Source organism: Phascolarctos cinereus, unplaced genomic scaffold (genome assembly GCF_003287225.1).
Source record: "Phascolarctos cinereus isolate Bilbo 61053 unplaced genomic scaffold, phaCin_HiC Scaffold_3;HRSCAF=262, whole genome shotgun sequence".
Classification (NCBI taxonomy): domain Eukaryota; kingdom Metazoa; phylum Chordata; class Mammalia; order Diprotodontia; family Phascolarctidae; genus Phascolarctos; species Phascolarctos cinereus.
In genome coordinates this window covers 197,235,117-197,252,224 of record NW_027555736.1, presented here as the reverse complement: position 1 = coordinate 197,252,224, position 17,108 = coordinate 197,235,117, and the positions used below count along the sequence as shown (strand labels likewise).

At 38.6% G+C, this 17,108-nt stretch overlaps 1 long non-coding RNA gene across 1 annotated transcript in view; it reads right to left on the bottom strand.

Moving 5' to 3' along the window:
- LOC110220290 (uncharacterized) overlaps nt 1–16,656 on the bottom strand; it is a 44,551-nt gene extending 27,895 nt beyond the window's left edge. The window contains exons 1-2 of the long non-coding RNA XR_002327833.1: nt 16,574–16,656; nt 10,898–11,015 (exon numbers count right to left, since the gene is read on the bottom strand). This is a non-coding gene — a long non-coding RNA (uncharacterized LOC110220290). The remainder of the gene's footprint in view (nt 1–10,897; nt 11,016–16,573) is intronic.
- Nucleotides 16,657–17,108: the final 452 nt, after the last annotated feature.

Sequence of the window (17,108 nt, the reverse complement as noted above, 5' to 3'; positions counted from 1 at the left end):
AGTAATTTCACAGAGGTAATCCAGCCCACTCTTCTCCTGTTTAGCTCTGGGCCCAATTCATTGTCGATTTGTATTTATCTATCCAAGACATGCATACGGTTGGTTAATTTGTCTATACAAGATATGGTAGGGTTGGATAAGCTGTTTAGAATAACAATCCAACTGCATATGGGCTATAGACATAGTTAATCCACTTGGTCTTTTCTGTGTGGATGGATAGGCCAAAGTCTGACTGAAAAGGGATCTCTTTCTGGAGGGTCTATAGTACTTTGGGGCTTGAAGTGATTAGCACAATGTCATCCACAGAAAATTCTTCTTTGGCCTTGATTTTATGTTGGATCTCCTCCTTCAGTGGTGAATACCTTTGGTGAGTATGCATCTCTGTGTTTTATGTCTTGCTTATTGTATGTTATCAGGTCATTGAACAGGGTTATTTCTGTTGTTATATTTTTCAAGGAATCTTGAATGACCTTAATGTAGTAGTAATGAGAGACAACTTGCAATAAATGAACTACAAGGCAGCATTTTATCTTGTTGAATAAAACACTCTTTTTTATTCTTCTAATCAACAAACAATAAGAACAGTTGGATCCTATCTTGAAGTGGAAAGATGTGGTACATTGTGAAATGTTGCTTGCAAAAACCTGCTTGAGTAAAATGAGTCCATTAAAATGGGTGGAGAAATTTAAATACCAAAGAGTTTTTGTACTTTATGCCAGAGTGAATAGAAAGCCACTAGAACTTTGGAATAGGGCAGGGATATAAAATCAAATCCGCACTTTGGGAATGTAAGCAGTCACTGACAATTTTTGAGTGAGAATAACAAAATAGGACTATGCAAAGGGAAAATCAATGTGGCAATCATATGAAGGGATAGGTTGGCCAGACAGAAAATGGAGGCAGAAAGATCCATACATAGCTTCTCATAGTTACGACACCTCTGTCAAGAGCTGGGTTTTTCTCCTCCTAGTTCCACTTGGACTGACTGAAACATTACCCTTTAAAAAACAGAGCTTTTGGAGAAATCATGCAATTTAGAAAGTGACTAAGTGCATGGGTAAAAATGATGAGATCCATGGACAACTTATCAGTAACAAAAATTGTTCATGTAAACCTATTACAATTAAATCTACACAATTTTCATTTATGTAATCAACTTTTCACAAATATTTACTTCATGATATGACATATACAAGTCCTATGTTAGAAGAAAGTAATAACATGAAGGACAGACGAGCTTGACTGAAGTAGCTGAAACATGTGATGACAGATGGCACCAATCTGTAAAGTCTTGACAAGGTCCCTTCCAACTCTAAAATTCTCTGATTGTCTGATTATGAACTTAATTTTGATCCTTAGTGCCACCATACCCATAATTAAAACAGTGTGATGATGAGAACAAGAAGGTTAAGACAAAGTAAAGATCTCTCTCATTCTTGATTAACTTCATGGGGTCTAAAGATCTGATAGTTCTCCATTCACATTAACAGACTCAACATAGGTGGAAACCAGTCATTATATGCTCCTTGTCTTGAATAGCAGAGAACTGATATTCCTATCTCTTAGTCTGAAAAATATAACTTGAATGCAATTTTTTAAAAAAAGTCAAAGTTACTGACACCACCAGAAATGGAAGTAACTTGAAGCTGCACAAACATTTATAGGGTATGTATACTTCTATAAATAATGTGCCCTTTTTAAAAAATGACTAAATAGATCCCAGTGAAATCTTTATTTTGGAAGGCAGGAAAGAAAGCCTTGGAGATATAGCTTCCTATAACTTAACTTTTTGCCTTTTTTAAAAATAAACTTTTTTTTTCAATTAACTAGCAATTATTTTCTCTCTCTCCCAATCTTACCCTCCTTTCTCACTAGGAAAAAAAAAAAAACAAAAAAAAAATCCTTTTAACAAATAGGCATTTATTCAAAATCAAATTCCCATATTAACATAAAATATCTGTCTCATTCTGCATATTGAGACCATAACTTCTCTCTCATGAGGTAGGTGGGAGAGCTCTTCATCATTGCTCTTCTAGACCTATGGTTTGTTACTTTGTCAATCAGTATTCTTTAGTCTTTTAGACTTGTTCCTATATGCAATGTTGTTGTTATAGTATAATTGTTCTCCTGGTTCTGCTCATTTCATTCTGCATTAGTTCATACAAGTTTTCCTAGGTTTTTCTGAAGCCACCTCCTTTCTCATTTCTTATGCAACAATAGTATTCCGTTACATTCATATACATATAATACAATCCTTTCAGCCATTCCCCATTTGAAAGGTACCTCCTTAATTTACTTTTTTTTTAACCACTAAAAATAAGCTATTATATTTCGTACATAAAAGTATTTTTCTTCCTTTTTTGGATCCCTTTGAGATATAAGCCTTATCTTATATCACTAGGTCAAAGGATATGCACAGGCTGGTAATATTTTGGGCACAGCCCCTCCAACATCTGCTATTTCCCTTTTTTTTTCTCAACATCAATCTGATGGGTATGAGGTAGAAATTCAGAACTGCTTAAATTTGTATTTCTCTAATTAATTATTTGAAGCATTTTATTTGACCATTGGATATTTGAGTTCTTTTGAGAACTGCCTATTCATATTCTTTGACCATTTAGAAAATAGAGAATGACTCTTATTCTTATAAATTTGATTACATTCCTTACAACCAATGCAGCTAAGATTAGAAGGGAAACAACTAGGAAACATTTTTTGTAGCAAGTTTATCTCCTAGCAGTATCATTGAGTTTTTACAAGAGATATTACAGAAACACAAATCTCTGTTTATCACCAAACAAATGACTTCACATGAATGAATGCATGAACAAGTGAAGACATGAAAAGCAGTTAATAAGCACTATGTGCCAAGCACTGTGTTAAGTCCTGGGGATACACATACAGTCTTTTCCCTCAGGGAGTTTATATTCTGATGGGAAATAAAACTGTATTGGAAAGTGGAAGACAGGGAATGTCACAAGTAACAAAAATGGAGCCCATTAACACATTTTTTTTTCCCCTGAGACAATGGCAGTAGTGATTTGGTTACGGTTTTCAGAGAAAGAGGTGGAAATGGAAGCAGGGAGGAGAAGAAAAGGAGGGAGGGTAAATGCTTATTAATAGGGCAGAAAACAGCAAGGGTGAGGATGAGGACACTTGGTCTTTGGGATTGCAGAGCTGAGTGGCTTAGTTCTTCCCTAGCTTATCACCTCTGAATGATAATGTTTGATAGTCTTTGTATTTTCTAAACTCCCGGCTTATTCCCATTTAGAAGCCTGTAATTTAATTCATTCTTTAATTGTTAATCACATGATTAATTGCGTGAAATTAATAAAGGCCCACAGAAGTAAAACTTTTGCAATTAGAATGATTCAGAATGGATCCTAAGTGGCAGGCAATAATCTTTATCAAAGTCTTTGCATTTGTTAATGCAACAGGTTTTGTCCTTACAAAGTGCTATCTACTCATTTTTTTAAAAAATGGAAATACTTTGTTATTGCCAAATTACAGATTGGTTATTGGACATACCTTTACAATCCCATGCTCCAGCTTGAGCTTTTAGATAGAACAACAACAGGTCCCTGCCCAAGCACCACATAATGGTTGTTTTTTGGGCTCTCCTGACTCAGAGTGAATATGAACAGTCTTTCTCCTTTGGCCAGCAACCCTAAGGCTCTTCCCCTCCCATCTGATTTTTTATTTTAATTAAAGGGCCTTCCCTTGACTCACTTCTTAAAGAGGCCTATTCACTGAATTTGCCTCACTCAAAGTGAGAACCTGTAAAGGGCCAAGGTTTCCCATTGCATCTTGAGCTATCTGCAGTCAACCTGATGAATATCTGGCCATTGGACCCAGATGGCTCTGGAGAAGAAAGTGAGGCTTGTGACCTTGAATAGCCCTCCGTCACTCAAAACAAAGTCAATTGCAAGTCATGTTATCCTCTCTTTGATGTCATGGTCCTCTTTGAGAATGAAGCACAAATACAACAATCCATGCTAGGTTTTTTTTTTCCTTCAACAGATTTTGGCCTAGGTAGACAAATTCTTGTATGAAGAAGAAGAAAGTCTAAGAAACAATTATTTGACTGCTGATCCCTCTTACGTCCTATCTTATCTTAGGAGAAAATAGTTGAAAGGAATTTAAAAGCTATTTACAGAACTAATTGATCTATTACACACCATCTATTAATCAAAGTATACAAAGTCATTGCTAAAACTTCTTCAGAGTCTATATTAAAGTCCTGCTACTCAAATCAAAGTCAGTAATTTGTTTAATTTGATTAGTTTGGAATTGTTTTAAATACAATGTCTTCTTCCCACTCTTATTTTTCTTCAAATTCATATATAATTTTGGCTTTTGCGTTACCCAAAGATCTGACTATAAATAGAAAACTGATTCTCAAATACTTCATATTTTGGCAACTAATTGTTTCCTTTCTGTTTGTATGTAATATACGTATATATATATGTGTGTGTGTGTGTGTGTGTGTGTGTGTGTGTGTGTGTGTGTGTGTGTGTATGTATATATATATTTTGAGTAGAAGGGTGATGTTATTTGCCATGGCTAGTGCTTTCTGACTTTATTAGAAGTATTCATGATGTAGAGGGTGTGAGGCTTCTAAGTAATCTGTCCATTGTGCTCTTACTTCTTAAGCCTGAGCCATATTTTCCAACAGCATTTTTACCAAACCCATTTCATATTTCAGCCAATATACTAAAGTATGTATTAACTTGATTTGGAGGATCATGTCTTGTTCTCTGTAGAGTTTCTTGAATTTATCCTAGGCTGGTTCTCAGACAATACATAAAGTCAGTTTATTGTATTGTACTTACATACTTTCCAGCTTGATAGGATATGCCAGAGTTAGTACTATATTGGCATAGTTATTAAAAAGCCAGTCATTTCTCTACCATGATAAACCAAGACAAGGCATTGATCTTGACTGTCACTGTGTCTTAAAGAAGTTTCATTGTTATAAACAATCACTACCTCAACCAACAAACACTTGATCTTCATTCCAAGCAAAGCAACACAGCAGCTAAAGGCAACATTGATTTAGAGTACAAGTTCATTTGTAAAAAAAAATAGGGGAGAAAGATGGAAAATTGCCAGCACTATTTCCTTTAAAAAAACAAACACCCTGAAAATTAGGATAATGGAAAACAAACTTGCTTGGCTTAAACAGGTCAGGGCCCTGAGGTAGATCATCTATAGAGTATTAAGAGAATGAAATGAACAAGAATTTGACAAGATAAAAAGACAGGGATGGCTGATTATCTGGATCCATGGAGTGAATATCCACAGTATGAGATCATTGATCCACGAAAGTATCAAAGAATGGGTAGGATTGATTTTACCTTAGACACAATTCTAATTATATATGGTACCCAACAAAGTTATGTTTTATCATGACTATTATGGCTATTAGGTGAATTGTATTCATGCCTCCAAGCTACAGAAAAAAAAAGACAAGAGTCCCATTCTACTGGGAATGACATGGTCTAATTACCTTTGACTAGCTGTATGGAGGAAGTGGTTGTACTTGTTGCCTGGTTACTGCCTGAGGAACACTTCTATGTTAATTACACCAAAATCAAAAGCAGTAGACTTGACAGGCTATCACTAAGCTCGTCTCAGCCTCACTTCCTCAATCTGAAAACAGAGGGGATTGGTCTACATCACCCATAAATTCCCATGAGCCCTACATTGGTGATCCTATCACCTTGCTTCATGCAGGGAATATGCTTCTGAAGAGGATAATAGGATCATATTCTCATGGACTTACCACCATTCCTAAGAGGATGAATAACAATCAGAACAGATCAACTGGCAATAGTTCCTGACATTTTATCTGAACATATCTTCCCTAAATTTTGTGAAATAGCAATCTTGAAAACAACACAATCCTTCAAATACTAATAAATAAATACAAATATTTTAAATCTTTCTATCAAGTAGCATGTAAGCTCTTTGAAGGGAGGGACTATTGCCATTTGTATCCCTAGCAATTATCAAAGTTCTTGGAACACTTTAGATACTTAATAAATTCTTATTGAATTGAATTAAATAATAGCTAATAATCATTTGCATTTATGTAGTACTTTTTAAGTGCTTCACAAAGCATTATCGCATGTAATCTCATTTAACAAAGGAACCATGTGATGAATTCCTTTTTTTCCCACATTGTTTTCTCTTTTTTTCATTCTTTTGAATTTGTTTTACAGTGTCTTGATTTCTCATAAAGTCACTAGCTTCCAATTGCCCCATTCTAATTTTTGAGGAAGTATTTTCCTCAGTAAGCTTTTGGACTTCCTTTTCCATGTGGCCAATTTTGCTTTTTAAGGCATTCTTCTCCTCATTAGCTTTTTGGACCTCTTTTGCCATTTGGGTTAGGTTATTTTTTAAGGTCTTATTTTCTTCGGTATTTTTTGGGGTCTCCTTTAGCAAGTTGTTGACTTGTTTTTCATGATTTTCTTGCATCACTCTCATTTCTCTTCCCAGTTTTTCCTCTACTTCTCTTACTTGCTTCTCAAAATCCTTTTTGAGCTCTTCCATGGGCTGGGACCAATTCATATTTTTCTTGGAGGCTTTGGAGGTAGGAGCTTTGCCTTTGTTGTCTTCTGGTTGTATGTTTTGATCTTCTTTGTCACCAAAGAAAGAGTCTATAGAGGCTCTTTTTTGCATTGCTTGCTTATGATCCCAGCCAATTACTTGAGTTATACACTTTTTGTTAAGGTAGGAGTCTACTTCCAGTGTGGAGAATGTACTGTCCCAAGCTTTGGGGGTTTTGTGCAACTGTTTTCAGAGATACTTCTAGGGACCTGTAAATTTTCAGTTTTTCCAAGGTGGTATGCTCAAGGGCAAGGTGTTTACTCCTTTCCTGGCCTGTGCTCTGGTAAATGAGTGACCACAAGCACTCTTTTCTGTCTTGAAACTGTGAAGAGGATTCTCTCTTCACTGCCACTAAAAGCTCCACCACGCCAATGCTCCTCTTTGCCTCAGGACTATCACCCCAAACTGTGACCCAGATCCAAGCATGGGCAAAGCAAGAGAATCCTGCACCAGAAGAGAGATCCCTGCAATCCCCTTCTGATCAGCCACTCTATTCCCCCTCAGCCTGTGGTATGGAAGCTCTGGGAGGCAGCTGCTGCACCGGAGCCACCTGCAGGGACTGGGTCTGGGACCCCACCGCACTTCTCTCTCACCACAGACTTTTCCTACTGACCTTCTAAGTTGTCTTTGGCGTTCATGGGTTGAGAAGTCTGGAAACCACCACAACTGCCCATGATTCAGTCCTCTGAGGCCTGCTTCAGGTTCGCTGAGGCCTGTACTCCTCTCCTAGCCGGGCACAATATACCTTTCCGATCAACCATCCAGGTTGTCTTGGGCTGGAAATTTGTTTCACTCTGTCTTTTTGTGGGTTCTGCTGCTTTAGAATTTGTTTAGAGCCATTTCTTACAGGTATTTGGAAGGGTTTGGGGGAGAACTCAAGCAAATCACTGCTTTTACTCTACAATCTTGGCTCCACTCCCTGCCCCATGATGAATTCCTTTGCAAATTAAACAGATAGATAGATAGATATACATATAGATATAGATATAGATATATACATATGTGTACATATACATGTACATAAATATAATTTGTTTTTAAGACCTGTGTTTCTCATGTAGAATTTTCTTAATATAAGAACAGACATATTTGAAATATAAAATACATTAGAGTATGATTTCCCCCATTTCTTATGTCTTCATGCTACACTCACTTGTCATATCCCTAACAACACATCTGCCCTATTTAAGACGTGTATTGGCCACTTCTAGAAAATTAATAAATGTCCTGTGAATTGAATTTAACTGGACAGTTTTAAATCCAACAACATGAAAAGGTTAATCCATTGTTATTTGAATGTACCCTTTTTGTCTTGCTTTTCCAAGTGGTTGTTTAAGGATATAGTTATTCCAGAAGGACCTCACTGAAACTACCATATATCTCACTTCTCCACTATGACTACATATATACACACATACATATATGATGGTTTGGCCCAACTCTCTTCCCCACTAAGTGGTAACCTCCTAGTAGGTGCTTTGAGGTATTCTAGGAATCTTAGTCCTTCTCTCATGGACCAGTAACCTTATGTCTTTCCCATCTGCCTCAACTGACATGGTAAAGTGAAATGAGCACTATGTTTGCAGTCAGAAGACCTGGGTTCAATTCTTAGTTCTGCCCTTTACTACCTATGTGACCTTACATAATCTCTTAACCTCTTGTATGTAATAGCTAGAATCTGTCAATATAGCTATTTATTTAAAAAGTACTAACATATAAAATGATAAGGCTGGAGTAGATGACATATAAGGTCATTTATTTTTTAAAATCTATGCTATGAACTGAATTTGTCTTGAAAAGTTGATTTCAAGACCCATCATGTGTAGCTTTCTGCAGGTATGAAAATTGCTAATTACGTCTGCCTGCTACTGTCCTCTGGCTATTTCCAGTTTATTAACATCCTTAATAAAATGTGGTATGCAGCAATGAGGGCAATTCATCCATTTTTTAAAAGACATTTAGCAAATAATTATTTCATTCAGTACTTTCCCTTATAAAACATCATCTCAAGTCTTTGAAAAAACATGTATTACATATGTCATATATAATATGTATGTATTTTAAAAACTTATGCTTTATTCTATTTCTGTGACTCACTAATAAAGAATTATTAAAGCTCAGATAACAAAAACTAAAATATATTTTCCCTTGTTTTTGTTCTGTGAAAATGATTATATTATGATGGGTAGTACCAGCAACGAAAATTGTTAAGCAAATTATTACAAAGTCCCTTTCATTAAAGATTCACAACAAAAATTTTACAAAGAAGAATCAGGCTTAAAATATTTGCTTAGGACAAAATGATACCTCATGCATCTCTGCTAAGAACCAACCTTATAAAATTCTATTCTCTCTATCTGTGTAGACTTCTGACTTTTGAACTCCTTGATATATTATTTAATTACATAATACTAGAGACGACAAAAGAGGTAATTTACCTTTGAAAATAATTATTTAGTGTCTACCTGATGCATAGATTTATGGTAGTCACTGGAGAAAACACAAAGTTTACAATCTACTAATTTATAGTTCAGTAAGAGGATAAGGGGGGCAGCTAGATGGTGCAGTGGATAAAGTGCCAGGCCTGAAGTCAAGAAGATTCATCTTCTCAAATTCAAATCTGACCTCAGACACTTACTAGCTGTGTGACCCTAGGCAAGTCATTTAACCCTGTTTGCCCCAGTTTCCTCATCTGCAAAATGAGTTGGAGTAGGAAATGGCAAACCACTCTAATACCTTTGCCAGGAAAACCCTAAATGGGGCCTGAAGAGTTAGACTTGAGTAAAATGACTCAACAACAACAAAAGAGGATAAGACACCAATACAGAATTCTTGTATGTACATTATTGAATAATAAACCTATTAGGAATCAAAATGGCATAAGAAAGCATCCATGAACGAGGTATCTAAAATGTCTCCTTTTAGACTCCTTTGAGAAACCATAGTTTGTTCACTATGTGCTTTATAGTCATGCTATAGTATTTTTATTGCTGAGTCAAGGAAGGAAAAGTAAATACATGAAAGGAAAAAGAGCTAAAGAAGTGGGTCATCCCACAGCTCATTCTCGTAGACCTACGAGAGACATATTTATAGATACGCCTTTTGATAAGAGTACATCTTCCTGTGTTTCATTCAACTAATAATCAAACAGAAGCCCCTTTTGCTGAGGACCAATTAGAGGAATTCCATATGTCTTCTTAGCAAGGGACTGTCTAGCTCCTTGGGAGGTACTCCCTTCTGACAAAGACTTATATCCTGTAATTTAATTAGGTTCATTGAATGGATCATTTATTACAGTTTTCCAGATCACCCAATTATAAAACAGATAAAAATAACAACAACAACAAAAACCCCATTAATATGAGGTCTGAAGAACAAAGAAAAACTGACTTGTAGGGATTAGAAAAAGGCATTTGAGTTAGACTTTGAGGGACAGAAACAAATTCACATGGGTTGAAGAAACTTATTCCAGAAATCATATAAGCAAAAGGCATGGAGATGTTCAGGGTGTGTCCTTTTTTTTTTCCGGCCAAAGACAAGGTTTATTAAAGAGCTGCCATAGTGTCCAGCACCTTGTGAGCTATTGGCTAAATTGTAAAAATCTGAGCAGTGGCTAGATTATAAGAATTTGAGCATCTTCATGGAGACAAGATAGACCTTAAATGCAGAAAGACTATGAGAGGGATCTAGGAGTGGCCAAGTAGTCTATGAGTAATAGAACTCCAGGGACCTGGACCACTTGGCCAGGGGAGAAGAGTCTAGATAGGATTAAGGGTGAGAAGTGGCCTGGGGCCATAGGGAGGTAAGAAAATGGAAGACTAGGCTAGGTCAAGGGTAACAGAGAATTGGGAGATGAGTGTAGCCACAATGAAAGGCCAATTGATGGAATTATGGCCTCACGGGAATGCCAGAAACCTCCTTCTTGATCAAGTGTGAGAATTCAAGGACAGTCCAAGGGTTTTCCTTTTTGGAGTCTAGATCCCATTCTCATAATTCCCCCCTCAAACAAATGGAACCCATAGCTGCGGGGTAAAGGGTGCAAATCTTGGCTTCTGAAACTGCTTCTAGTTTCAGAAGGGGCACAGTGCTGTCCCTGCCTTGAAGGGGTCCCAAAGAGGTGGTTGGTTGGAACAAAGCACAAGCTACATCTAGGGCACAATGGGGGGACATTGGCTCATACCTGCTGTTTGCTATCAACTATAGATGAATGGCCTGTAGTCTGGAAGACACAAATCTGACAGAAATGACTGCAGGGCCCAGATATGATAAGACAAAACATCCTTACCTTTGTTTGGATTCAGGTAACTCAGTTTTCCAATCATATTTTCCATTTTTCCCATTTCTAGTTTTCCATCAAATCCACTTCATAGCCAGACTCAGGAATAGCCAGGTAGGTAACATTCCTTTTCAAAGGAACATAATGGGGAAACTGAGCCAGGAGGAACCCATCTTAGACTGAGGCTATAGTTGTCCTCTCAGCTTTGCCAGATGTTAACTTCCCAACAGTCTCACATTCTCTTTGAGTAGCTTGAGGCATTTCTCTCAGATGGTGGATTATTAATTATCAATGGATTATTATGATCCATCACACAGCAAGTTTAACTAATCATAGCCTAGGAAAAACTTTTCCAAGATTTACATCTCAAACTTAGATTTGTCCTAATGTAAAAAGCCAATCATTAGAGATTATTTCTATATACTTGCAAATTCTCAGCAAGACAAAACCCAAATGAGCTTTTTGGCAAGTTTACACATTAAAACAATAACCAATAATAGTGAAATTTTTTTGATGGTAAACAAATTATGAAAAGTTGCTTGACATAATTCCCTGATGCAAAACAATTATCTCAACTTTCTCCCACACTTCTGGGGGAATATGGGGAACTCTGGTGCACAGAGGGAAAAGGGAGACGGGAGGCTTGACTGGAAGATTGACTCCCCAACTTCACCATTAGGTCCCTTCCTAACAAAGGGGCAGGGCAAGAGGAAAGAATATTCAAACAACAGATCCTCAAATAGGTAGGGGAGAGGGTATATCTGGAAACATCTCTTAGTTTTCCCTTCAATGCCCACTGGGCCAAAAGGCAGGTAGGGACAGAGTAATTGGTTAAAATAGAGAATGGAGCTATGATAAAGTGAGTAACCTTTGGCCTTGATTTTTGCCCAGGGCTTGACAAGAGAGATGGAGAAAGTGGATGTGCTGCCAAGCCGCAGCCTCCCCTGTCATTCCCAGTGCTGAGAAGACTGGAGGATGGGGTACTTGGGGGCAACTCCACCACTTTTCCAACCTTGGAGACAATCCTTCCTCCAATATCCTTCCTGGTCACGTCTTGGGCATGGTCCCAGAGGCATCGGTCATGGGAGCTCCCTCTGTGCGGGGGGGGGGTTGCCCTGGAGGGGCATTTTTTGGACCAGTGACCCTCTTGGTGGCATCGAAAGCAGGTTTACCCACTGAAGGATTTGCTAGGAGCACCTTGGGTCTTTTCCTGGCCTTGACAGTAGCCAAGAATTGAGCATGTTCTCTGTCTCTATCCCTTTCACTTCTTGTTCTTTCCTCTGCTGCTACTAAGTCTCTGTTGTTAAAAACTCCAAAGGCCATCTCCAGTAATTTTTAATAGCTTCTACTAGCCTGTCTTGGAAAATGGCAGGGTTTTCCTTTTCTCCCTGAGTAATTTCCTTAATTTTTTTGAAAATTTTCTTGCTTATGAAATGCAGTTCTTAGGACTTCTAGCAGGCAAATTACCATGTGGTCTCTCTTTGCCCTATCCTCACTCTTTGGGTAATCCCATCCTGGGGTCAGTAGTGGGAACAGCAGCTGTTCCTAGGGGGTATTTTGTGGGGTCATTGCTAGCCAAATGGTCCCCAAATTTTTGGGTCCTCAGTACACTTAGTGGGATCTTCTGAGTATTGCCCCAGTTTCTCCTTGACCAGAATGAGGTCTGAAATGGAGAATGGAACATGCACCGTAATTGTCCTGTTAGGCAAGGTAGAACTTCCCTTAAGGGAAAAAGCCCTGAAGGCCCTGTGGGAAGTGGGGCTAGGGAGGAAGAGAGATATGAAGTCTCATTTCTTGTGAGTGAGGGACTGCTAGCTGAACTGGACTGGACTGCAAAGCCAGGGGATCTGGCTGGCAAGGGGAAAAATCAGCTGGCACTGGAGGAGGAAGGGGAGGGGTCAGGAGAGGAGACGCCATAGAGACTGGGGCCTGGGTAGTCCTTGCCTCAGGGTAAAGAGCCTGGGGAGGTGGTGCTGAGGCAAGGCACTTGTCCTAAACCTGAGTAGGAATCACCTCCAGAACAGGGGCCTGGGGAGGAAATGCAAGGCAGGATACATGGAGGGTGAACAAGGCAGGATATGAAGGGAGGTGGGCTAGAGGAAAAGGGAAGGTAAACCAAGGGAAGGAGGGGTGCATGGGAAAGAGGGGTGGCCAGGGGAGAATGGGGTGAAGATAGGAGCTGGGGAACAGAGTATGGGAAGAAAGCCATACTCTAGCACTGGGGGCCATAAGAGGGTCATCCAAAAAATCTAGTTGATTTCCATTCCCCATTTTGGGGATAGCTCTAGCTACAAGCGTCCTACAATCTTTTCTGAGAATGGCATCACAAGAAAGTTTGACAAAAGTCTTTATGTAGGAAATATCCACCCATTTTCTTTCTCTGCTACAATATTGTTCTAGCTCTGAGAGGGTATGTTGCTATAATGTCCCAAAAATCGGTCATCCCTCATAATTTTCCAGGTGATACTGAGGCCAAACAGTGTTGTAAAATAACACCAGCCTTTTCTTTTTAAGTTCTTTAGAGAAACTAAATTTTTCCCAATTTTGTAAAACACAGCCCAAAGGCAAATCTTTAGGAATTTAAGAGGACCGGCCCTTTTGTGGCCTGGAGGCTTGAAGTCCCTCTCTCTTTAAAGGAGGATATGGGAATAAGCCTTGGGAAACAAACAAAAAAACCAAAAGCCCAAAGAAGTACCTTAAGTTTCCCAAGTCCCTAGTGCTGAGAGGATTGAGAGGATTGGGCCTATGCTCCTGGATAGGGCGCCTGAAGATGTGCCCAGGTCCATGGTCTTGAACAGAATCACTGGAGAAAGAGCCTGAGAGCATCAAGCTGAGTTTGAGATAGCCTGATAGCTGTCTGAACTAATGCGACCTAAGAGGTCAGGCTCAGAAAAACACTTCCAAACCAAGCCTTGCTAGGTACTTGGAAATCCCCTCCAACCACAGGGCAAGAAAAGAATTAAGGAGAGGGGGAGGCTTACATATCTTCCAGTCTTGGCTGGAGAAGAATTTGGGATTTGACAGTTATTCTCAGTGCAGGAAACTATATGATGAGGTCTAGAGATTTAGGGGTGCTGGAACCCCAACATCACAAATCCTTCTTTCAGCCAAAGACAAGGTTTATTAAAGATCTGCCATATTGGCTAGACTCTTAAGGAATCTGAGCACCTGTGAGTTATTGGCTAGAATGTAAAAATCTGAGCAGTGGTTAGATTATAAGAGTTGAGCCACAGGGTGTGTTCTGAGGGCAGGTGGCTATACTACAAAAATGTATGTGATGAAACCTAAAGGTTCAACCAAGAGAATTTGTGCTTTATTCAATAGACGATAGGAAGTCACCAAAGCTTTTTGAGCAGAAGAGTGACAAGACCATAATTATGAAGAGCTATCCAGTGTCACAAAGAATGGATTAGTGGGATTAGAGGAGAGAGTAGAGATGGGAATATTTGTTGGTAGGCCATTGATATAGTCCAGAGAGAGGACATGAGGGCTTATACTCGGGTGGTAGCAGTGGAAATAAAGGAGATGCAAGGGAAAGGGATAACTCAAAGGTAACATGAAGGTTTTGAACAAGGAAGATGAGACAAATGGTAGTTGGTTCTATTGAAAAAAAGTGAAGCCAGAGATAGGACCAAAATTGATGGAAAGCTAATGCAGCCACATAAGAATCACAATAATAAGCATAGACTTCAGCATGTAAAGGAACATTCAAGTGTAGATGTTTAGTAAGGGTTTACAGATGCAGATGTGGAATTCTGGGATATCAGGATGAGAGATTAGAATCTAAGGGTCACTTCTTTATTGAGGCTATATGAATGAATGAAATTGACAAAGGAGAGAAAGAAAAGAGGATTATGATGAGCTCTTTAGGAGGAAATCATTTTAAGGGATTAGGAAAAGAATCAGAAGTCAATGAAGAGGATTAAGAGAGGGAAATCAAGAGTTGGAGAAGAATCACATGAGTGCATTGTTTCTGAATTTCAGGAAGGGTGAAGTACCAGGGTGAATGAGTGGCTAAACAATGCTGCAGAGTAGTCAAGGAAGATAAGTGTGTATGTTGGGGGAGGGGGTGCTCCCATATATTAGTTCAAAAAAATTTTAAAGTAATGAGGGAACTTCAATAATTATCAACATATTTATGCCTACTTGCCCACCCATATAAAGTTTTTATAAGGTTCATCTATACATGAACTGAGGTCACCTTTTATTAGGGCATTAATAGGAAATAATATTGTCATAAGTGATACTTAATAATAAACCACAGCTTTATCATCAGAGAACATAAGATCCCGTTGTGCTTATTTTTTGTTATGGAGAAACTTGGTAGAACAAAAATTCTGACTTTGCAGGCTCTTTTAAAACAGTGTTACCATTTACATATCAAAATCATTCAAGATTCCTTGGAATATGTAACAATAAAAATGTTTATTCACTGACTCTGGGATAATAAACCACAGGGAGGCATAAAACAGGGAGATCCCATCTTTTGTAATACCAAAGATCTTTGCCACTGGGATGGAGGAAATCTAGTACAGAGCACAAGTCTAGGACAGATTCCCTGTGCTTTGTGAGGTCCTTCAAATGCCTTTTTTTGCAGATAACTTTGTGCTGGTTACATTGTGTCTCAATATCACAGAACCTCTTGGAAGACATTTGTAATCAATCAAAGGATTTCGACTTGTCTATCTACATAGGAAATGCTCATTGGATGAAGAAAATCTATTGCTTGTATTTCAACATGTATCTGACTAGATACTCTATAGGCCTTGAACAATATGTTTATCTGGGACAGACAGTACAGATAGATAATGAGCTAGGCTCATAATTGAAAAAGAGGAAGAGTGGGATTGCTTTCAGAAAACTGCAAAGCACTGACCCCAACTTTCTCATAAAAGGGAAATTTTATGGGTCTGGTTTTTTTTTCAATGGAAACATTGATACCTGTATTGTTGTACAGCGATAAGACTTAGAATCTCATTGCATCTGTAAACCTAAAAATGAGCCTCACACAAAGGGCAATGAAAAAGCACATGGCATGCAGAGGCTGCAACAAATAAGCAACAAGAAACTAAATAACAGGAATAAGAGATGTCATGAAAGAAGTATATGAAAGAAAAATATGAAGAACAGGTTAAGTAGTTATAATGAAGGATGATCAGTGAATAAAGGGTCCACTGCCATGCTCATAACATTGGAAGAACAGAAGGAAGATGTTGGGATGTTGGGGGGACCTTCTGTGTTAAATATTGGGAGGACACACAGAAGAGCTACACTAAATGTGTAGGCACAGATAGAGTGAGATATGAGGGTATTATTCATAAATAAATGAGATCACAAAAGCATTTGAGTCACTTAAAGTGTAACAATTTGTCCTATGGCTATTTCTATCTGAACTTTTTTTTGAAGATGAGAATGAGCTGAATAACAACAAAAATAATAATAACTGGTATTTATATAGGTCTTCGAGAGGCTAGTTGGCACAGTGGGTAGAGTGCTGGATTTGGAATAAGGAAGACCCATCTTCAAATCTTACCCTGACCTATATTAGTTATGTGACCATGACAAATCACTTAACCCATTAAGGGTTCTTACAAATGGCAGGTTGTTTCATTATTGATGGATATACTGCTATACAAAAGTGTAACATCCTCGTAACTTGAGGAGGGCTGCCTGGGTCATACTCACCTGCAGTCTTCCGGGTCCCCGGATAACGAAGGAGTGGAGTAGACAGAGAGATGTAGTTTCAAAAGGTTTATTCAGCCATTGTCTCAAGCGGGTAAGTAACTCCGCTGGTCCTGCCTTCAGCGTTTTATATCTTTTACTAATGGGAACATACCCCAATGTAACAGTGAATAAAGCAACAAAGTTTACATATCTTTACCAATAGGCAACACCGAGAATTTCTCGCATGCGAATACCAATCAAAGTATCAGCAAGTACATTTCTTTGCAACATTGTCCTGACTGTGTCCTTCCCCTGTGCTGTACCCGTAAAAACACCACGTACTTCTTGTTCCTGGAATGTTCCCAATACTCGATGTGTGAGCTGGCAATACTTGATACATACTTGTGCTAGAGCTGACTGTGCTTGAGCTGGCAACATTGTTTATGGTTGAGTTTGCCTGGTATCAGAGTTCTGCTGATTGGGGGTGCAAGGTCCTTGGATGGAGAACCGAGCCAGGATATTCTGCACATGTACTAACACCTGAGAGGGGCCTTCG